Here is a 23,984-nt window from a genome sequence, read left to right on the forward strand (position 1 = left end):
AAAGCATAATGGCAGGCTAAAGTTGGATGTTACATCTTGATAAAGCTAGCTCAAAGAGATTCTAGGAGGGTGTGTTTTGGGCGTGGAGGGGACGGTAGTGGGCAGGAATGACCATAGGAATAAGTATGGCCAAGGGCAGTCAAAGGCTGGGTTAAGAAAACACACACAAACAGGCTGTGCATCCCTCCTCACATCCCATCTTGCTGTAGTTCAATGCAATACTTTTGGCTTATAAGAGGCACTTTATTGTCAGGACAGAGAACAGTAGCCATATGAGAAAGGTACATATACACTACACTAGATAGAGGACTAATATTAGAAGAATGTAAAATTGCTCTAGCATGCTGTCAAATTGGAAGCAATAGGAATGGCACACACACAATTGCATAGAGGGGAACATGGATAGTAATTAGTGACCCGAAAGGTATGCTAACATAGACTCAGATTAGAAGAGAGTTACAGTGTTCAGGTTGTATTGATATTACTCGGCGGAGAAACAAATGACTTTGTGGTGTCCTGGTAGCTGGGTTTTAGTTTCTACTCAAATGGTGCTTGTGCTGCAATTTAGTATGCAAAAAGCTTCTTATTCCCACTCAACTGAGTAGGGAGGTACAGTCCACAAAATGTGTTGGTTTTTCATGGGTGTTTATTGTTTAGTTCAATCGGTTTCCTGATGGGTTAAATACAGTAAACTCCTATGGTTTGAATTGCATTGTTTAGCATGTGATCCCGACACGTAATTCGACCATACAGTTCTTTATCAAGGCTGCCGATTTTGTAGGTCCATAAGTTATCACTCATTGCAATTTTTAGCATTTATTGGTGTGTAGTGCAGGGTGGATGTGAGTAACCGTGTGGCGCATTGTGCAATGCTTTGTGAGGTGACATAGTATCCAAGTTATGTGTTGGAATTGTGGATGTTTGTGAGTTACCATATATCAAGCACTCAGACAATAAATTATCGAATAAACATGGTTCAGTTCATACTGACCATTTGGTAAGTAGAGTAATTTACAATAAATGCAAATTGGAAAAAAAAGGAATGAGGAAGGAAGGGTTGAGAAGAGAGTGTTAGTCTGGTTAGAAATGACTGGTTGTAAGTAAAGATGGAGATGGAGGTGTGAGTTGATGGGTGTAGCTCACTTGATTGGTGTCTGTCCATATTGGGATTGTGGATTCCGGGTGGAGTGGGTTGGGAGCTGAGGGTGTCCTGGGTTTGTTCAGTGGGTCATGATCCACCAACGCTCTGATAGGTTTGCCACGTGACATGATTTAATGGTTGAGGTGCTGGTGTGGCCTGGATGGCCTGTGGATTGTGGCTTGTGGGGCATACGTGGAGGTTAATCCACGGGGGAAGCTTGTGGTGTTCTGGGGTCAGTGTGGTGGGTGCTCGGGTGCCCTGGGACCCCTCCTGCTGTCTCTAGGGTAGACAGGCAAGAAGAGTCCATAGGTGCTGGAGGGTTATTGTGGGTGACTATTTCACCTGGAGTGCCCGTTGGTGCAGGAGGGTTGGGGTTGTCAGCTCTGTTTTGTGAAGTTTGTGGTGTGTAGCGGTCAAAGTGAGAAGGGCTCAGGTGACCTGGTACCCCTCTTGCTGTCTCTCAGGTAGAGAGGCGAGAGGTGTCTGTAGGTGCTGCGGGGTGGTTGTGGGTGACTAATTCACCCGGAGTGCCCGTTGGTGCCGGAGGGTTGGGGTGGTCAGTTCCGCTTGTGGGGGGTGCCAAAAGATTGGAAGAGAGCCAGCGTTTGCACGGAAGAGATGTGAGCAGTGTTGCCTTGGACTCAGGGGCATGTGCGACTCCTGCAGCCTCGTGGAGGGACAGGAAAAGGAGAATTGTTGGCGCCAGCACGTCGGAGTGTTATGCAGAAGTGAAAGTGCATTTTGCAGTGTGCCCGGAATGGAAGGGTGCCCGTGTGGACGTGGGACTTTGTGGTGTGCAGTATATGAAGACAATTAATATATGTTATTATAGATGAAGCAACATCCAGCCAGTTCAACCACGAGTGAGACATTTTTGAAGAGCATATCCTGATAATTAAATCACTTTTGGGGGCTGACAGCCCACACCTTTTAGAGAATGAACATGTTGACAGGGTAGGCAACACACAATTTATTGAATTTCCTAGGATCACACACATTGGTTATGAGGTGAAGCTGGGATTTTAGCTGATCTGCAATGTTGCACTTGACACAATATTTCCCAGTTCTTATCATAGTGCAAGGTACAATTATCTGTAATGTATGTCTTTCATTACCTAAATTAATACCCTGTTTCTGTAGAACTGACTTGGAAAGTACCCAAATCTCATGATAACCTGACTTGAAAATATTTTAAAACAAAACTTTATAGAAGCATCGTATTCAAAATGAAAATTATTTCAGTTGCCTATTCTCCACCATCAACATAAGTATACAAGTAACAGAATATCAATTGGTGTGAGCTTAAAATATTTAATCTGGGGTTTTCTAGTTTGTTTTAAATCTTTAAATACACCTAGCACACAGACTTGTCTGTTAATTATGTGTAGAAATACCTTTGAAGTTGTATAAGAAAGCAACCAATTTCTAAGCACACCTGAACATATTCTTGGCAGAGGTTGGTGACATTTGACAGGCTCTCTTCTGTATATAACCCCCTTGCTCAAATGGCCTACATAAAAAGAGATCAGGAAATGGTTTAAACAATGACAACAGTATTTGAGAAGGTAACCTTCTCATATAAGGCAGCAGAGTACTTACTATACAGTGTGATATGATGATTCCTGCAGGATCACTGTATCACCTGCTGGCATAACCAGAATATGAGCCTCAACACATTTGTTCACACCCTTTAATTTGACCACCTAACCACTTGAACTAACGCGTTGTGCTCTCTATTGAGGTGGCTGCTGATTTTTAAATCCCTCTGTCTAATGAGGTACATTGATTTGTAGTGTGGTATGTGTTACTATCATAAAGGTATACATACATGCAAGTTCATCAACCTCAGCCATTGGAAAGTGAGAGTCTAACTTGCTGGAATTTGGTACTGCCATCTAGCATATGAACACAAGTCAGTGTAATGAGTGTTTAACACACTGAGTGATCTTCTGAAAAATCGTGGCATTCAAATGTATCCGTATGCATTTCAACTTTCAGGGTTTCCCATCATTAATATATTCCTCAAAGAAGGGCGAGGGTGCTGCAGAAGTTGTGCTATACTGAACAGACAAACTGGGGCAGATTCTCAAAATTGAGTGCAAATGAATAAAGGGAAGAGGATTTGCTTTTTACATTTGACCTAATTTCAGAAATGTGCATGTAAGCTTATTCTTAAAGGTGAATTGCAGATTTCAGCGGTGGATAAATAATAGCACAGGGATGTGCTGCCCAGCCCCTTTAAATACATTACTGTGAGGAGTGTGCTCTTGACACAAATGTCTTACATGTTCCCGCCACTCACGTGGTTGCTTCGAGCAAATTTTAGAGTAGAATTTCCTCCTGTCACTGTGAAATGATGTAAAGCAAAATGCTTTTTTTTAACATTCTTTGATGGATAGAAATACAAGTGGGAGAGCAGTGGTTAAGACTGTTCCTCTCTCACTTCAAAGAAATGCATGAATGGTTCAGAAATTAACCTATTGTACCCTGTGCCTAGTCCAAACTGATGCAATGGAATATCTTTAATGTTCACACATTTGTACGTGCACCCTATTTGTGGTTTTGCACCATTTTAAATAAAACATGCATATGTGTTTTGATGAATGGCTTCAAGTAGGGTCACTATTTCAACTTGACAGTCTATAAAGGACAAAGGGATTGGCTCGTTTTCGATATACAGTGAGTATAGGGCATTGTCATCATAGTTAACCTGTTGGCACTAACGTCCATTGTGGAATTTACCTGGAGTTTTTTTAATCTCAACGTCTATGTAGCTTGTATTGACTTCACCTCAGCATATAACATGATCATTCTGGTAAATACCAATGCACGTGTTCATGTCATGCTGTCCAATCATGGTGACGCCACCAGGACCCTGCCTACCTTAATAGGCTTAAACCAAGGATGCATATTGGCACCCACTCTTTTTATCTGTATCTTGCAGACCTTCCCAAAGAGTTGGCAACAGATAATAACTTCCCTCTGTGACTTGGGACTAGAGGAATCCAGTGGCTTGGATACACAGGCAACCTTCTGCTGATGGATTACACTGCGAGGAAGCTCCAACACCAATTGAACAGAGTTGATTTGTACGCCAAGAAACATAGCTTAATAATTATTTCTAACAAATCCAAAATTATGATCTTTAAACCAAAAGCAGGGAAAGTGATTTGCAGATTTTCATGGCGTATAGGCACACAACACGTGAACATTGTAGCCTCTTGATTACTTTGGGGTTACCATAGATGACAACTTATCCTGGAAACCTCAAATGGACAAGTTTGAGATACTGGTAGGACAGAAAATTGAGTAATGAAGTCCTTTGCCCATCACCATGGTGGCTATTCGCTGTATTCCATCATCAAAGTTTATCAAGGAAAGATCCCACTGCTCATACTGTATGATGTTGAAATCTGGGGACTCAAACACACTAAGTTCCTTAGGAAGATGGAAGGGAATTGTTTGAAGACACTCACAAAAACATCCAGTCTCCCTGTGGAATACGTTTTATGTGGAGCTGGGGCTTAGTAGCATTAACTGTGTGAAATATAAATCAGTGACCAACTTACATTGGAAATTAGCCAATAGCCCTGCAAATTATTTCCTTCACATCATCTTGAAGCTATTTACCATTCTGACTGGCTTTGAGAATTCTTGTCTTATGTCACTGGTAACCAAAGCTCACCACACTATTAAACTATGCTTAAAAGAGAACTAGGGAACTTCGACCAAGAACAAATCATTAGAGCTCTAGCCAGTAAAGTCCTTAGTGGTGAACATGTCCATCAGTTCATAAATCAGGCAATATGATGTATGTGTCTGTCGCAATATCCTTTCAATTCAATACTGCATGAATATCTATGTTTTAAATGTAATTTAGTTTGCACTTTGTAGGCCCAATGTGGCAGATTAGGGATATTAAAAAAGGATAGAACATGCAGATAATGTGGAAACTTTACAACTTAAAGCTCTAAGCATCTCAAGATTGAATGTGACTGTCTAATTGCAGTTCGTACACAGACACAGTTTGCGTGTGGCAGGTTTGCGCCTGCTGAGTGTTGTTATGAATGGTTCAGGGACATTTTTTTTGAGGGTCATGACAATGTGATTATCATATGATGACGATGTGGGAATTGTATATTATACTAAATAAAACATAAATAAAATATACAGTGATTTAGCTACTGTCAGGAACAAGTTCAGGGATTGGTCACTTGAACTCCCCCCCGTCCTAAAACGCAACTGTATGGGTGCAGTTATGTTGTTTCATTCGGCCCCGTCCTCAATTTTCCCTAGCAGAGCTTGACCAAGTAGAGTCCAAAAGCAAGATTGACCCATAAGACATTGGGGAATCAATGGGTCCTGTTTTAGAGATTGGTTGAGTGATCATAGTGCACCACGCCTTTGGGATAATCCCAGAGCAGTCCTCAACATTTTGGCCATCACATCACCCCCGCTACCACCTGGCTCGCTAGATGCTTTTCACTCCTCTCCTTCCCTTAAAATGTTTAATAAAATCCATGCTTGATTGGGCTTTATCTGTCATAGTAATCGTAGCTTACAGAAATAAGGTAGGAGGATAGCATTGTGTGAGTTCCAATAGCAGTAGAGGTACTCCAATTGCAGCTTCAGTAGGACTCTGGGAAGGTTCTGCCATATCTAGCATACTAGATTGTGGGGATGAAGGTTGGTCAGAGGGACCTGACAGATTTGTACCCGGGGTCCACAGGAGTTGAGGTGCCATATTTTCCATACACAGGAACGTAGGCATCAATGCATTATTTGTTGCAGAGAATGCTAGTGCGGTCTCAAATATTTGTTTATTGATTCTGCCAGATGCTTTTTTCAAAAGGTTAGCAAATGTTATTTGAGCATTCTCAAATGTTTTTCTCCCTGTTCTACTGGTTTTGCTGCTGGGCATCGACTCTTGGACCCGCTGACCTTTCTTTTCCCCATCCTGTTGGAACTTCGAAGGTTGTTCAAATGCTTTATGCATGCAGTTGCCTCCCAGCCGAAATAGGAGCCTTTCTGATACTCGGAGACAGTGTATTTTTAACTATATGCCGTAAGGTACCATTCACCCCTCCCAGTTTGATTGTAGACCGTGAGTCAATTTCAGTACAAATATTGGCCAAAGCCTATACTGTTGTTGTTATTGTTCAGAATGATTTTTGGGCTGAAGCAGCATGCAAATGAACAGGGGGAGCGGGTGGAGGAGGAGGCTCAACAGTACTCACTTGTTTGAGGGGTCACTGATCGCAAGACACAGGGTTAGCCACTAGGGCATCATATAGAATGTCTTGTGGGATGTCGTACTACAGTGGCACTTGAGTCGTTTGTGCGCCCCCAGCAATGGATCACACCAGGTCCCTCCCTGCTATTTGTATTTCCTTCAGTATTATTATTATTATTATTATTATTAATAATAATTCATTTCTTATAACATGCGTCACGCTCGTAGGCCTCACGGATACAATTGGAGAAGTAAGAGCTCAGGAAAAACACGGGGAAAGCGAAGTATGACAGAAGGCTCAGACCACAGAGGCTGCAAGCTGCCCAGGCTGAACAGTGGGAACAGCCTGCTCCCGTTCCGCTTCGTCGGCTCCCAAGGGTGATAAGTTATGAGCAGTTACTGGTGCTCTCCTATGCCTCATGTCTCGTCCCACGATCACTTTAGCATGTTGGCCCAAACAGCAGGAACATCCCACTCCCAGCCCCGCTCCACTATCAACAAATTAGAATTTATCCTGCACATATGGTCTCTTAACTTGCCAACGCAAGACCTCGTTCAAAGCTCTGTCTCACATGCTTGCTCGCTATATCAAAGTTACTGACAATGGGTTCAATACTGAACTAGCTATCACCTTTGAAAGTGACTATCCATCTTGCACCATCATCAGTTCTTGTATCTGTCTGCAACCATGGATTTCAACAACCATCCAGCAACTGAAGATAACCATGGATTACCACCAACATTAATGGTAGAAAATATGTTCCCCTACTCTTAGTCAAACAAGAAGTATCTCATTACCCTCAAACCTACTCCCAGATCTTCCTACTGCAATGATCATATATTCTCTACATGTACACACCCTCACAATCTGTCTTTTATACACAGATTATTTTTCCCCCTCCAAACTGCGATCAATATTCTCCTCTTAACTGATGCCTTTTCCTCACACTTCTCATCCACAGGCAACACCATAGGGGTCACATGTTCCACCCGCCTATGCCCTTCATCCCCACTCTCTCAGTCCGATATCATGCACACCTTCTGTGACAAACTGGCATGCATCCTATGATCTGTCAAACCATCCTGCACTCCCATTGATACCTTTACAATGCACATAATGAAACAACTTGCTCTGGTCGGTCACTTGTGGACACCTCTCATCGCTCTTCAATCTCTCTCTCTCTCTGTACTGGAATATCACTGTGCTACAAGTTGGCTGCACCCATAACCATAGTAAAAAAATCGTGCCTCTGAATCTATACATCCCTTTTTTGACAATGTTCCTCTGTTCTGCTCCACCACTCTAAAATCCTTAAGAAAGTGGAATTCCACCCTATGAACTCTCAAGATCTGACTCCTCCAATTTGGATTTCAGAGGAAACACTGCACCAAAACTATGACAACCCATGTCCCAATCTTTCTTGCCACTGCCCGAAGTCTGCACTTCCCCTTCACGCCAGTGCTGCCTTTAACAGTGTGGACCATCCATCCCTCCCCCATTTTCACCCTATGTGTTTAAGGGTGGCCACTTATCTATTTGACGTCTCCTTCTCAAACTCTTGATACCTCCTCTTCACAACGCCATTTGTAGTTGGCAGCCTGAAGCGTCTGCCCTGTGACTACTCATAAGTAATTACCCTGAATGTCTGTCTGCCTCTCACTCACCTCTGTGCCAAAATGCAAACCTCTACCCAGGTCTACAGCAAAATGGATTAATGTTGTATTCCACTCCTTGGAGTTCGCTTCTACTCTTTCAATCCTCTCATTAAAGTAATTACATTTGCCTCAAGCACCTTATACAACCTACTTGTATGCTATTGCACATTAATGCACCAACACCAGCCACTTGGCTTTCAATTCAACAGTTCTCTTTAAAAGTCTACTCTACAAATGCATTCATGTCATTCAATCACTATGTTGCTCACAATATCTCACGCTACTCTCATTTTTAACTATATGCCTGCAGCTCTCAACAACATATACATCCACTGCACCACAATGTCACCTTTTAATTTTGTTCTTTCTAACTAATCTGCTCCTATCCCGAGTCTCTTGATGGCTTGACCATAGCCATCACATCAGTCTTAACTATATGTATCCAACACCATACTGAACCTCCAGTTAATATCTTACTAAGTGTCATCCATGTACCCTAGGATTCCCTTCCTCCCACATTTGTGCTACCTCACCTACCTAGACCTGAATCAAATGTACATCTGCACATTGTGCCTGTTTAGATGCATGTTTTCATGTATACCATATGTGTTTGCTTTCCTTTGCGACCAAATGTCTCATGCTTATGTACCATTGTGTACCATTGCACAGTCTGTTAACCAATTGTCACAATCCTTACAGTTTACAGTTGTGTAAATGCACCATGTCTAGGGAGTGTTTCTCCTATTTGTACTGATTTCCTGTCCAACTGGGAGATGTTACTTCCAAATTACTTCTTGAATGCAAATAAATACATGCAAACACAAATGCCATTCAGTGTAACCACCACCTGCACATTACACCAAATATCATACAGGGATATGCCTTTCATCCCGGATTCAAACCTGTGTTGCGCAGCATTGCCTTGCTTCCAAGAATAACGTGTTGCCCCTGAGCTATCCATCCTCCCCTATCGTTACTCCCTTTTAGCTCCACAAAGCACTCACAACCCATCTATAAATGAAACCTGGACTGAGTGAATTGCTCACAAAACCTACCTGGAAATTGGCCATGAATATACTTATGGAATACCAACAAAAGATTTTGTCCAATCTGAACAAAACTTCTACCCAACTAAGAAAACTCTCCCCATGACAATCCTTTTTATGTGCAATAGAGTCAAAGACTATGTAGTTCCAACTCCCTTTTATTGAAAGCACAAATCTAGAGGTCCTTGTGTGAGGGCTTGTGACGATCATCCTGCAATCTCAGACAGAGCTTCCCTTATGTTATTCCTAACTCTCAAAATGGTAGCTGTGACAAAGGAGTCTGCCTTCACGCCTAGGCAAGAAGAGGGCTGGTGATATAATACAGCTGAACACACATATCAGTCGACAATACTAGAATATTTGGTCAGTTTACTATTGAAACAATGCCTGTAATGTGAGATGTGCATCAATAAATATCTACAAAACTTAAGACATACAATATATGTGAAAATATCAGCAAATTGTCTTTACATCTCCAAATCTTCAGTATAAACAAGCATTCAAATTATGTTTAGGGGTAGGCATACGTGTTAGAAACTTACACACAATTTAGATAACTTACAAAAGGTTTGTCCATCAATATGAATGGGAGAACATCAATAGTCATCTCCTGATTAAACGGAAAAGTTAAATATAAGTTAATTAAAACAACAGGGAGATGCAGAGGTGTTGATCTTCAGGCTGGTGATGATAGAAGACCCCACAAGAGGAGATACAGACAAATATTTTATCCAGTCTCCATTTCAAGGGGTTAGATGCGTTTTAGTCATGAAGCCAAGCCTGATATACATTATAAATAGATGTCAAATGGCCAGGAGGAAGTACTTCAGGAGCAATTCACCTGCACAGAGACAGGATGGGCATATGAAAAAAACCCTTTTGTATACTAGGATGCTAGAAGGTGATGAAGCAGTTTGGAGGCTCAAATTAATAAGTCAGGATTACGATTAGGGTGTGGTATGGGTTCCTGAAGCATGGTCTACAAGCAGAATCTCTGCATATTGCTGGGGGAGTACACTTTTGTTCACAAGGTGCAAGCACCCCCACTATATTCCCCTATGAAGAGCTAGGAAAGAAAACAGCAGCAATGAAGCACAAAGTGGATCCTTTTATAACAGTTCACAGGATGCTTTGCTCTATAAAAATGACATTGTTACTGGATACATGCAGGCCCTTCGAGAAATAACAGCTCTAGAATCCAGTTTAGGTGCACAACATTGAAGCCTGCATTGTAGATATCTTGAAGGTTGCTGTTTGGTTTCTGGTAGGCAGGAAAAGCTAACATTCCTCTCTGTGTAAAGCACTCTGGTTGGAAAGACTTAGAGCTCTGCCTTTGGCGGTTCATGAGTCAGCTGCAGAGCCTCAGCAGGGAGACACCAGCGATGTCTTGATTACTAATTCAGTTACTAAAGCCAGTTAACCTTCAGTGAATGGTTCAGGCTAATCTGACAGGCAAACACACATACACACCGCCATCCACCCATCCATCCATCAATCCATCCAGTCAACATTCATGCAGCATTCAAAGTTTTAGTAGCCACTCAATCTGGAGGGGCCAGACATGCTCCAGTTTTGAAGACTTACAAACAGGGATTTGAAATGGTGCATCTATAAATTAGACCCTTCTCATACAAACACACCTTTGTGCATTCCTAGTGCTAATATATGCAGATTGGTCAGCATTCCTGCTCTCTATATTTAAACACTACAAGAGTGGCCAAAAAGATAATGCCTAAAAATATTGGTTGTCATGTTTTCGTCTTCAGGGAGCAAGTGGCAATCAATCAGGTACAAACACACAATTGTGTTGCAAAAGAAGTACAGAGCTTCCACTAGCCTATAATTCGGACACACTTTCTGGGAGAGTGGAGTCATCTAGGGTCAAAAAGAGGCATGTTGCAGTTTTCCTGCAATGGTATCCTTATGCGGTACTCAGGGTGTCCCATCAAAATGAAGGTACATAATTTAGGGAGATTTGTTTCACTGTTGACAAAATAGGTCAGTACACAGAACATCATAACATAATCAAGAAAACTAACTTATTCAGAATTGATACAAATGACCACAGGCATAGCAGTTACCTTCTGTTACTATCCAGTTGCACCGCTAGGGCTGTGGGCCTCTGCTATGCCAACAGCCCAACAATATATGCATTTCAGTCCTTGCAGTATTGGTTGCTGAAATGTTTGTTTGGGACTCTTTCAAGGGGAATTTGTATCAGAGTCTATGTAAAGGAGCAACCAATCCAAAATTCCAATAGAAAAATAACACAAACATGTGTAAACTCACAACAGTGATGAGAAGTTGAAGTTATGTGAAACAAAAACGTGTTTACATGCATGAGTGTTTGCATGTATTGCAATCTTTGCATACGATTATGAATGCATATATGAAGATTTGTGGGAGTGAGTCTGTTTGTCTGTGTGTCCATGTGTGTGTGGATGAGTGTGTGTCTGTGCACGAATGATGCATGCATATGTTTGACAGTACTGGGCTGCAACATGAAGGTTATGTAAAGTGACAACACATTATTATTTTGTTTGCACAAGACATGACATTGCTATACAGAAAATGTTGCCACAAATTTTGGTGGGAACTTCATTAAAGTGATTTACAGTGCCCAGACTGCCATAGATTATGGCCACAGCTATATGGAAGTGATGTATATTGGCCATACTGGCATTGATTGTGGCCACAGCTTCATGAAAGTGATGTAATATGACCATATTGGCATACACATTGGCAGCAGCTTCACAAAAGTGATGTCCAGTAAAACATTGTATCCACAGCTTCATGAAAGTGTATATTGCCATGCATCATGGGTGTAGCTTTATAAAGAGACACAATGGCAAAACTAGAATATTGCATGGACATAGACATTGTAAACAATCTGAACAATCTGCATGTGCACTGTTGATGTGGCATCTACTGGATTTGTTCATGTGTTACACTAAGGGAACAACTTTTGATGGATTTTTATTCAATTTTTCTCATAAAATGTGCTGCAAAATGTTCCATTTCAACACATTTAAAAAAAAAAAACGAAAAATATTCTATGGTGGAGAACTCCAGAATCTTTCTACATTACTTAGGGTGCAATGTCTACACTTGGTAGCTCACACTAAATTGTGGGATTTGTTCATGATACTCCACTAAACTGATTCACCATCAGCAATTGCCATTAATCGTTCACAGTGGTGTTGCCCCTTCCAGAGATGTCACCAAAACGCTCCCTCTTCCACTGGCTTGGCTACACATAGTGGTCACTGGTAGCTTTAGGAACAAAGAGCCATGTATCTCCCTGTTTATTCTATGCTAAGTGAAAGATGTATGATTTGATTAAACCCATATTTGCATCTTTATCCAAGTGCAGCATGTCTCTTTGGCAACATGACCATCATGTTCATTGTGCATGGGCGATGGCCAAGGCTGCAGTGGGGAGTCTGTGGTGTGGCATGCTCTTGTGTGAATTTGTGTTACACCACTACAAGCAATTCCATTATATTAAACATAAACTGCAGAGGGCATGATTGGTGCAAATTACACTAGCAATGTAACAGAGGTCATGCAATAAGTGGGTGCTTAGGACTTGTAAATATCGTACAGCAAGATGTTAAATGGTGGTTTTCAACACACACAAATCGTCAGTCTTTATAAGACATTGGGAAAACAAACATTCTCTCTTTCTCTCCTCCTCTTTTGTAACATTATCCTAACACCAAACCTCTTATACGAGTTCACCCAGTTCCACAATTCCTCAGCTCCCAGCTCCTAGGGAAGCAACAAAATGCCAGAGACTTGGAACCAAAGGAACAGCAACAGCTTTCCTTCATCCCCCTTCCAAAGGACCAAAACAGACAGGGAGAAACTCAACATGCCCACTTCATGGATCGCTAGGGGACAATAAATTACAAAGGTACCTTAAATAGCTTTCCACCTTCACAGTCTTCAAACAGCCTGGAAACAGTGGCACTCGTTGCCGCTTTGGGCTTCGCCATGAGTGCAACCTGTCTGGGATCATGTACATCTCCTCTTCCTTCCAGGGAGAGGAACAACCAAACTTCAACAGCAGGAAAGGAGAGAAACCAGGAACACAGCTCCCAGCAAAAGTGGCACTTTTTGCAGCAGCAGGCTTCGCTACGAGGGCAACCCACCTGGGATTATTTATAGCTACTCTTCCTTCCAGGGGCCAAGCCCACCAAATTCCATCAGAGGGGCTTTTTTGGTGTTTCAACTCCTTTATAAAAAGATTCATCAAAACATAGTTATCGTTGTTGACACTATTTTCCATTAGGTTTGGTCTGGTGAGGTTTTCACACAAACATATTAAGCATTTGAATATTTTAAGGTACATGTCACTGATCTTGAAAGCATTAAAACATTTGTTGAAAACAAGCAAGGACGTTTGTTTGGGAAGCGTGTAGAGAGGTGTGGGGTAGTGCCAAAGAAAATGGAAGGACATGGACGAGGGGAAGGTGGGAAGTGGCGCATTGTCCTGGCATTAATTAGTGAAAACATTGTTTGGGATAATGAGTCTAGAGTCAGCTGCTTACTGTGAGAAACCAGAAGGTGTCTCACCCACTATAACCCGGGGATGTGTAATCCATTTGGGCAGAACACGGCCATTGCTTTTGGATCCAGTACCTGGGGATGAACCAGTGTGGGATGATGACATGGGTGAGATGTCTTCAGGGAGTGGAAGTGGGACACCGGATGGTGAGATGCAGTATCCCCTTCTGTGTTACACCTTTACCCCATCCTACCTGATAGGATATTTGGGAACTCTCCCCCCCCCACCCCTTTTACAACACAGACACTTTCTCACGGACAGCCCACTCCAAGGGAAAGCAAACTAATTCCCGAGCCATGTACCTGACATGTCCCAATACTATGGTCAGGCGAGGTAAGGCAGTTATCGATGATCACTCACACCTGACTTCCATTACACTTCCCCACATGGATAAAAGGCGGACCACAAGAGCACACTATGAGCGAGGCAAAGCACATGAGGAAACAGCAGTTTAGATATCACAGCTGAGCAAGTGGGGAAAGACGGCAAAACCGAAGGGGATCGCATGGAGGGAAATTCCCTTGACCTTTTCGACAAGAAACCATTACTGTTTGAACCAAGTGTAAGACCAGGAAACCAGGATGAAGAATTCTGCATTGTATGTCGGAGATACCCGAGGTCCTCCGCATCAGTAATCAAGGCCGAAAGAATCACCAGCCCTGTGGTACTGTCCTTGGCTCCAAGAACAAAGCAGCATCAGTGCAGTCAACACAGCCAGCTAGTTGGGGAGACTGATACAAGACCGGTCTGTGTTGAAGCCAAGGTTGCAAGCAGCAACATAATATGGCGAGCACAGGAACAAACATTGTTAAAACGCGTGTGATATTGAACTTTGAAGCAAACTAAAATACCTTTGACGTAGTGGTCTGGCACTGCGTGGGTGATCAATCGAAGGTCTCTGTAAGGTATCCAGCTGAGAAGTAATAACAGTAGATAAACTTGGTCCGATTTCATCCCAGAGCAACCAAATGAAAGTGAATGAATACATGTGAATCGAAGTGGTCCTGCGATGGGTTAAGCAAAACCCTGTGCAGAGTCAAAAGTCTTTTCTTTCAACGAAATAGAGAAAGTTTGGAAAAGTATGTGAATTTGGTCTGAGCCTGGTAGAGGGAGACCAATTGAACGTTTTGTGTTAAAGTGGGTCTGAGCCTGGCGGAAGGGGGCCTGGGTGAACAGTACAACACCCGAGAAATTGTATAGGTTAAAATCCTAAGAAGAAAGGAACTTTACTGTTTTGTCGTGTTGCATCAGGCCCTCTGAAATAGGAGACTTTTAATGACAAAGAGACTTTGGCACAGAAGGTCCTGATGTTGAAGGCTTGAACTGCATTCTCGCGCTGGAGAAGCTAGAGACTGTGCTAAGCTCGAGTGTGGCGCCTTGTTCCTTGCTGAAAATGTAGGAAAGGGAATATCCTGACATATCATTTCTTGAACACTTTTCTTTTGCATTACATTGTTTCCCACACTATTTGTATTTAGAAGTAAAGATTGGCAATATGTGTCTTAGTATAGGCCCTTTTATTTTGACAAGACACCACTGCGTTATTATTTGATGATCGTAGCTCGCTCCCATCTTTAGATTTAGGATTAGATAGGCGTTTTCCAAACCCAATTGAAGTTCAATAAACACCCTTCAATTGTGATCACTTGTGTCTGTCTTACTGTTTGATACCATGCCGTCCTTAAATTACCTTCACTGGTACATCAAACAGCTTCCTTTTTGCAAAATGAATCTAATTGTCAGAACTATCCTGAGTAAATAAATTTCTCTATTTCAAATTCAACTAGTACGCTCATTTACCAATTGACTGTATGCCCTTGTTCCCACAATTCCCCAGTATAATTATATTGGCAGTTTCCAATGCAAACTATAACACACTCAATATTAGCATACATGATACACATAATGCCAACATTGTGAATAGTATAATTGTCCGGAAGACTTACATTTCCAATAATGCTCTTGTATGAGCTCATTTTAAGTTTTCATATTGGCCTGCATTCACCACATGAATAATGTGGATTTTCCCCTCTCCTCTTTCATACGCATTCCTATGTCTACTAAAGTTCCAGCAGGCACATATTAGTGATTATAATGTGCTAGTATGTCTACATCATACATTTCATAATGTACTAGTATGTGTATAGAACATTGTCCATAATGCCAGCAAGCATAACCCATATACTCAAGCAAGAGTCTTTTGAATGAGTGGCCTGCATCCACTCAGTACTTAGTACAAATTACATGTGGGAATATTTGGATCACTCCATACTGTTATAGAACCTAGTTGTTCATGGCTGTTCAGGGCCTAGGGGAGTACGAAGAAGTGCTTTGCACTCTGCGTTTTCTTAGGCATGGCTTAAATATGTCCAGGCTTGCCATGCCACTGCGGAAAGATCGGAAGTCTGACCACTGCTGAGCTAAAGACAGTCTTTGTTTGTCCTTAAGTAGTTTGTGCAGAAGCACAAGCCTAGGACTCGGTCGAGTATTAAATCCGTGTGTTAACAATGACATAAATGAGGAAAACAAAAGAAAAATAGACGTTGGATTGCTCCCTTTTCAGGGTTGGATTTGCTTAATGGCAAATGTGCATTTTCTTACATACACACCCTCCCAAATGTTTTCAGGGTATAGGGGAGTAAGTAGATTCAGTAGTAGTAGTTTCAACATGCCCACGCTCACCATTGCACTTGCAAGTTCAAATGTCTCCCCTCTGCTTATCCAAAGACAGGTGTTGTTTCCTTAGGCAATTTGCACAGAAGCACAAGCGTATGGTTTGGACAAGTATGGAATCCGTTCTAGTGACCATGATATACATGTGGCTCACCTCCCTCCTTTCATGTCTCATGGAGATCCATCTGTGTACAATGGGATTAATGTAAGGGTCCCTGGCCCTCTCTTATTGCAACTTGCTTCTTCTTCTTCTCCTTCATTTCAAAAGGGCAGATCATGTTTTTTTTAAATGTAAGCTTATTTCAATGTATTACCTCATAAAGGTCTCTCTGTATTATATATTGGTTCCTTATCTCTGTGCCTCATAGCAGAATGAAGGTTACAATTTACTCACTGTACCCTGCATGACTTTTTTTAGTAAACTTGCTTCATCTGGATATCCCGACTCTACACATTTCATGTTATGTTTTGGCATATAACTCACTCTGGATGTACACTGTATATAAAGTATAGCAGCACCCTCAACTGTAGACAGTTGCTCTAAGGATTCATACACGTTATCTGCACTAACTTACACTTTATAGCATGCAGCCCAATGGGGCACAGTTTAGTCCCATGACAAATCTGGTCCAGCTGTCACATAATCCCTACCATTTCAATACAATCTACACCTTGTCTCTCTCCACCCTTCATATCCCAACATATCTACACTCGACATCTGTCATTTTCTTTAACAGTTCTGAACAGTGTCTTAAACTACAATTATTACTGCACGCCCTGTTATGCTCCTTTCTCTTGTCATCTCATTTTATGGTCTTTGGAAGGGCCATCCAAACTATGGGGCCCTAAATCCACAACAAATGGCAGGAGGTACTATGCAAATATAAGATAACATACAACTATGAATCAGTGTCCATTTGGCACTGTACATCTCTTTCATATGAATCGACTGTGTTTCTCAGCCTAGAGCCACATATATCAGTTAACTTATTTAGCAGTTAACATAATGAGATCTAAAGTCTGTGGTTATAAAATACCAGCACTTTCATATGAGTAGATGGCCATGCTGTGATGAAACAGGGATGCTGAGTTACATTTGTCCATGAAGAACACATTAAAATAATCTCAATGTTAGCAGTCATGAGGTTTGGCATGCCTGGTCTAGTTTGTAGCTAATTTGTACTCACGATGAATTCTGAATTTGCTTTGGTTTTGAGAACATGGAACAGGTGTGTCTACTCCGTAATGAAAAATCATGGTATCTTTTGAAATTCACCAAAGCACACGCAGTGATGTTAAAAACTGGCATAGCAGTCAGATGCTTGGGTTAACACCGCCATTTGTGCTCTGTTTTGTGTGAATTTGGCAATGGGAATGGCGGCAAGAAAGGAATTAACGTTTCTCGATGCCATTCCTACTTTGTCTGGGTAAACTGATTGTTGGTTCTGCCAGAATATAGCTTCCATGCAAATGCAAAACCATTAGATTTCTATGGAACCCATTGTAAAGGCCCCCACCATCCATATATGGCGAGAAGCATTTACACTTCTTTATAGTAAGAGAACAAAATGTGTGTTGTCCTGGATCCATCAAGTTTAACATCCATGTATTATTCTTTGTAATACAAAATACACACATTGCATGGCGTGGAGTAAAGTACGCAGAAGCGCATTCATTGGTGTCCCAGTACGTGACAATTAGATATTTAGAAAATTACCCCATACAACGACCAGTTTCTCAAGGGTTTTGCCTTGCGAATGAATTTTTTCTAATTTGCCTCTGGGTTGAGAAAATGTGCTATTTAGTTTGTGCCATAGGCTTTCGCTCAAAATAGCAAACATGTCACAGAAATGCATTAACTAGAGTTGTGATTAAGCTACAGCTATAAAAACTTCGAAATTCTCTAGAACAAATATTGATGTAGAAACTTTATGAACAGTTAACAAAACTTAAAACTGCAGCAATTTACAGTTAGGACAACTATAGGTCACTCTCTGCTGTGCACAGGCCAGGGCATCACAGATGGCATTTCAAATGGCATGATGCTCTCTCTACCTTTTAGTTTTAGCCTCTGACCTCCGATCACTATAGGTGTTTCTAAGGCCTCTTGCTGGTCAACTTGAGTCAACATTGTAACATTTCGTTTAGATCTATGCAGCAGTTGGACGATTACTATGCATAATCATGCGTTTGTCATTACATTTCTCCTGGGTGCTTGTTTTACTGCAGTTTGTAACATTTTCATAGGAACACACGCAGCAGATTCACATTAAAGCACTTTTGTGGAAAAGAGAAATTAAGTTGGCAGTGACCAAAAAAAAAAGATGACTTTAAATGGGCTTTTATGGGCAATACGAGTCTGCACTGTTCAGTTGTATCATATGTAGAGGGCTACACCTAAACAAGGGAATCACACATATGTCATTGTGTTTAAACAAAGCACTGTGACGTCTCAGTTAGGATTTATCATCTCAGGTTAATTCAGTGACAGAGGCCTGATACCAATAAATAGTACATGAAAAATGATGTCTCTAAAGTGAAGGTAAATTATGCATATCCTAATACAAACAACGAGGGTGGCGACACATGTTTTGGGAATAGGCGCTTTCTCAAGAAGAACATATTGACATTGGCTGTGTTATCTAATCAATGTCCATTATACGGAACACCATTTTTGTGAGGAGAAAAAAGAAAATGTTCATGTGGTAACTTGCTTGAATTGAGTGTCACATACATTGCTCCTTGAAATCATACAAAGGGAGATATTCTTTGTGACGTTGTGTGATTGCTCTATGACCCTAGTATGTCCGCTCAATGCTTCTCTTCTCTTGGTTACTATGTATTATTGCACGTGTCCAAGTAAGTGGACTGTTAAGTGGCAGTCTTGCAGTTTGCCGGTGTTAGGATCTGCTTGTGGAGACATTTTGCAAAATGTCTCCACAAGCAGATCCTAACACCGGCAAACTGCAAGACTGCCACTTTTCCCCTCGTTTTCTTTCCCCTCGATGATCGCTGATCCACACACGGCTCTGGGTGTGTATAAAGGAAAAACTGTGGTGCGTCCAGCGCGTGCGTACAAACGAGTGGGCTGTTAAGTGGCAGTCTTGCAGTCAACTGGTTGGTGGTTGGCGATTGTGGGACTGTAGTATGATCAAGCACTATGGCAGTAATTATGAGTAAGAAACATTTTAAATGTCAAACAAGAATAAAAGTAAGGTAATATTGCGAGGTATAATCTTGGCAGAGCGGAAAAGGGTGTAAAATTTTCGCTATCCATGCAAGTAGCAGAAGAGACGGGAGTGATGCAGACTAGCACGAAGATCGTGTTGGACAAACAAAATGAAGGGCTAATTACTTATTTCTTCCAAGTAGAAGCAAAACAGGCGGAGGCAAACAAAAAGTTAGGTCAAGCTAACAATGAAGTTGGGAATTCAGAAGCAGTAACAGATACTAATGGTTTGACTCATAGGGAAGCCTCTGACTTTGAAGGGGTTGATAACAATTCATTACGTGACCTCTGCTATTCATTAGAGCATAGTATTAGCAGGGCGTCTCTGGTAGTTATCACAAACACATGTCTGGCAATATCTGTACTGCAGAAAGAAGCTGAGTGGAGGGGGGTCAGATACACTGCTTGAAATAAATGACTCTCCGAACTTACTGATTCAACTTGAGTCATCTCACTCGTCGACAGAGAACGAAGAAAGTTCAGTAACTAATGTTGAATTACAGTCCTTCATGGTAACAACCCAATTTGATTGAAAAATATTGCTGAAGTTAAGTGGGAGGATCTTCAGTACCTTATTAGCAATGGGGGCTTCGATAGCCTTTAAGCCTACTATAGCCAACATGGGGGAAGTACTAGAGCCTACTAGGGTAAATGGGAGTGCAATGTTGGTTACACAGTATTAGGCAGAATCACTTGCAGTACCCTTGGGGAACACTACATGCAATTAAGTCTACAAGTGTCAGTACAATTTCACCTTTGATACAAGTCTGTACTACACAGTAATGTGGTAGCAGTGGCTGAGCAGCCATACTTATCTCAAGAGTAGAGTGAGCAGTACAACAGGTTGCGCGCAAAGGACTAGCAATCACAGTAATTCAAATAAACATTTACTCAAGGTTTCTTGGTAAAAGAATTTACATTTATTTACACAGTCAGTTGGAAAACATTACACTAGCAAAAGCAGCTCAATATCATATACTAATATACCACAAATAGACAATCAATAAGTTATTGAACAAGTTAATCTCCCCTGAAGTGGGAGCAAAATGGCACTTCAGTTACTTTAAGTTTAAGCAGGGGTAAAAAGACAAGGTTGTAAGAATCAACAACACAAATACTTTCATAGGCAAGGCAAAGAGTTTCAGTTAACTACAACCAGCAATTCAATTCATATGCCTGGGCCAAAGTCAGTGGTTCAGAGTCTTTGCATAGGATAGCACAGTTCTGGTAGTAAACGGTTAAGTCCTTGCACGGATCTTAGAAGAATTTGGTCAGACGAAAAGTTAGATGTTGGTTTAGGGAAGGACAAGGCTTCGAAATTGGGAAAGTTTCACAAACTTTCACCGTAGCCAAAAAGATTTCCGGACCGCATTTGCAGGGTACCTTTGAAGTGAAGAAGAGCTGTAGCTGAGGTAGTTGTTCCTGGCAGTTCGAGCAGATCTCGCTGTTCCTGAGCTTCAGTTGTGGGGACAAGAAAGAGGGCATCGGGAGGTTCCTGCACTGCCCAGGGAAGAGGCCACAAGCTTGGCAAAATGTCGGTTTAAGGTGTGAGTGCCTTAAAGACTACAAACTGGTATCCTTCCGACTGGCTATCTGGTTTTCCACAGCACTCTGCAGAAAATTCGACCAGGTGGGGATGGTGTCCAGGCGGCTTGTGAGTTGGTTGTTCCCACCAAACTCAAGGGAAGAAGTTAACCTTGCAGGGCTTCTCTGTCTATGGAGTTTCAGGCAATTCGGTCCTGCAGCAGGGCTTGTCGGGTCGTCCAGAAGTTGCAGCAGCTGTCTTCCTTTGGCTCGTCTTCGGTTCTCTCATTCCAGTGGTCAACTCTGCTTTCCAAGTCCCACAGACCTGCTTTAAAACAGTTTCCCCCCATTCATTCCAGCCTAGCTGTCACTTACCCAGCATGGTGGCTGTCCTTGCCGGACAGCCTGCCAGCCAATCACGCCAGAGTGCATTCAGGTCTCTTAGGAGACTAAGCACAGGGAGTTTCGGGAACCTCCGTCACAACCTTTCCACCCCAGACACTCAGGCGCCAGAGGAGGGCTTTAGCACTAAAGCCCGCCAAAGGTCAACAAACAAAGGGACCAAACCTGGTTTGGCGTGCAGAATTAAACACAAGAAGGACTTTTCCAAAAAGAAACGTCGAAAAAAGTTGACCGAAGTCTGTTTTAACAGATCGGTCTTGGGCGCCATATTGAAAAACATAGCTGACCCAATTTTTAGCTACCGTTGCTCGCGGTCAGGAAAAATCATGGTAGTTTGATCTAAACCACTGCCACCAGCCATTTCAAGTAGGAAAGGGTAACATTTGACTGTTAGATGAGTGTTTTGACTCAGAGGATGCTAGACAAACCCTCCAGCACTCTATAGGAAGATAGTGTGTGCTGGGTCTGTAAATTTAAAGAGACTAGTAAAGTCAATTTAACTTTACATGCTCTGGGAGACAGTAGTCAGTCCTAGAGAAGGTATTTAAACCTTGGGAAGTCTGAAAGACATCCCTGTGCCACTGCACTGAAGGTGCTGTATGACACACAGAAAAGGATGATGCCTTTGGAGTTGTTTTAAAACTTCATAACCAAAGAACACAAAAGTAAAACACACATCAAAATACATGGAAGAGTGGGAAAAAAGGCTCACACTCTTCCCAGGTAAAAAATCAAATCCTAGAAATCCAGTAAAATTGCTGGGGGTCTCAAAAGGTAAGGGAAATTAGCACATTCTTGAGAATTCGCCCTAACACACAGCAAATCCAACCTAGCAGGGAGAGAATGTGGAAGCCGCTGAGGTTACTTTGGTGACTCAGGCGGAGCTGTACATACCAATATCTCAAAAGGAAATGCGTAAAGCGGCCTGCCTTCACCTTTGCAAGAAGCAAGAAAAATGTACCATTGAGAATAGTTCTGGAAATTGAAACCCAACAAGAAAAGTAAAGAAAAAAGTGGCTCGTGCACGTAGGCGCTTATCTAAGCACGCAGGAATGCTGACCAGTTGGCTCATTAATGACAACAGTCAAGAACCGCATGTTGATCTCTCAAGGAGGATAGGGGATCGTCCTTTGCTTAATGGTAAGCTCGATACACAGGGGCTGCTAAATGACAACCAAACCTCTACACTGCAAAGGAGAAATAAAAGAGTTGGGGCCTCATTACGACCCTGGCGGAGGACCATGGTGCTACTAGCACCATGGTCCATGCCGGTGTCCTCCATGGCGGAATGGGGAATTACCACCCCATTCCAAGGTTGGCGGGGCGGTAATTCCCCATGCCGCCATGGCCCTTCCCCATTCCCATTTTTGCCCCATAGGGCTCAATGGGAATGGGGAAGGCGCTAATTACGGTGCCGCAAATTGCGGCACTGTACTTAGCACCAAGGTCCCTTTGCGGGTCCCTACTTTAACGGCTGGTAAAACCAGCCGTTAAGGTCAGGTCCCACAAAGGGACCTTGTAATTAGGCGCTAATAGGTTAACAGCGCCGCAGCCTTTTACAGCGCCCTTAACCCATTAGCGCTTGGGTCGTAATGAGGCCCTTGATCTCCATATGAGCCCGATGTTAAGACCCAAATTTGAGAAGAAGGGATCTCTACCTGTCATCAATTCCAATGTTATCACCATAAAGCTCCTTAACCAAAAACAGGGGAACAAGTGGGCATATTGTGTCATCTTTTTTAAATTATTGCATCAAATTCTCCAGGTAAGAGTTTCGATAACAGATTTTGATTTCATCCAACCATTGACATGTAATAATCCTAATGTGTCTAGAGTGCGTTGTAGAAATGTCGCCTCAGTGACATTACTTCGGTCGTATAGTACCCAATTGCAGAGCTCTGGCATTGAGTTTGATGTTGACATTGATATAGAGGATAGCACATTGCAGAGACATGGGAACAATGACAAGGAAAGCAGGCAGTTCAGAATATCGATCTTGGGACAATTGGACAAAATTACTTTGCCTGGGGTCCAACGAATATTAACGTAGGAAGTGGAGTCTTTGGCATTGGTACCTGAAGAAGCTTGCTGAACTGTTTTCATTATGACCTGGAACACTCAGGGCTTTAGTCATATTCTAGGTTCCGAGGAGGAATCTGAGATGCTGACTGAGAACCATATATTTATGCTACAGGAAACTTGGATGAGAGACAGTCTATTAGTGGAAGGTTTTGCTCTATACCAAACAATGAAAGGGGATAAAGGCAGATGATATGATGGGCTAGTTGCAGGTGTTAAGCACTCCATGAATGCAAGAAGGTTATCACGGGGGCAACCATCTGATTCTATATTGGCAGTTGAAGTGGAGGGTATAAACTTTTCACCTGGTGGGAAAACGCTTTTGGTTAATGTGTATAACCGTCCTGGGGGTGTACTGAGTGAGGGAATCAATACAAGATGATCTGTTTGATAGTTGGTTGAATGGTCTGATGGGGTTATTAGTGAACTGG

This window comes from Ambystoma mexicanum, chromosome 7q (genome assembly GCF_040938575.1).
Source record: "Ambystoma mexicanum isolate Mex_15411 chromosome 7q, UKY_AmexF1_1, whole genome shotgun sequence".
Classification (NCBI taxonomy): domain Eukaryota; kingdom Metazoa; phylum Chordata; class Amphibia; order Caudata; family Ambystomatidae; genus Ambystoma; species Ambystoma mexicanum.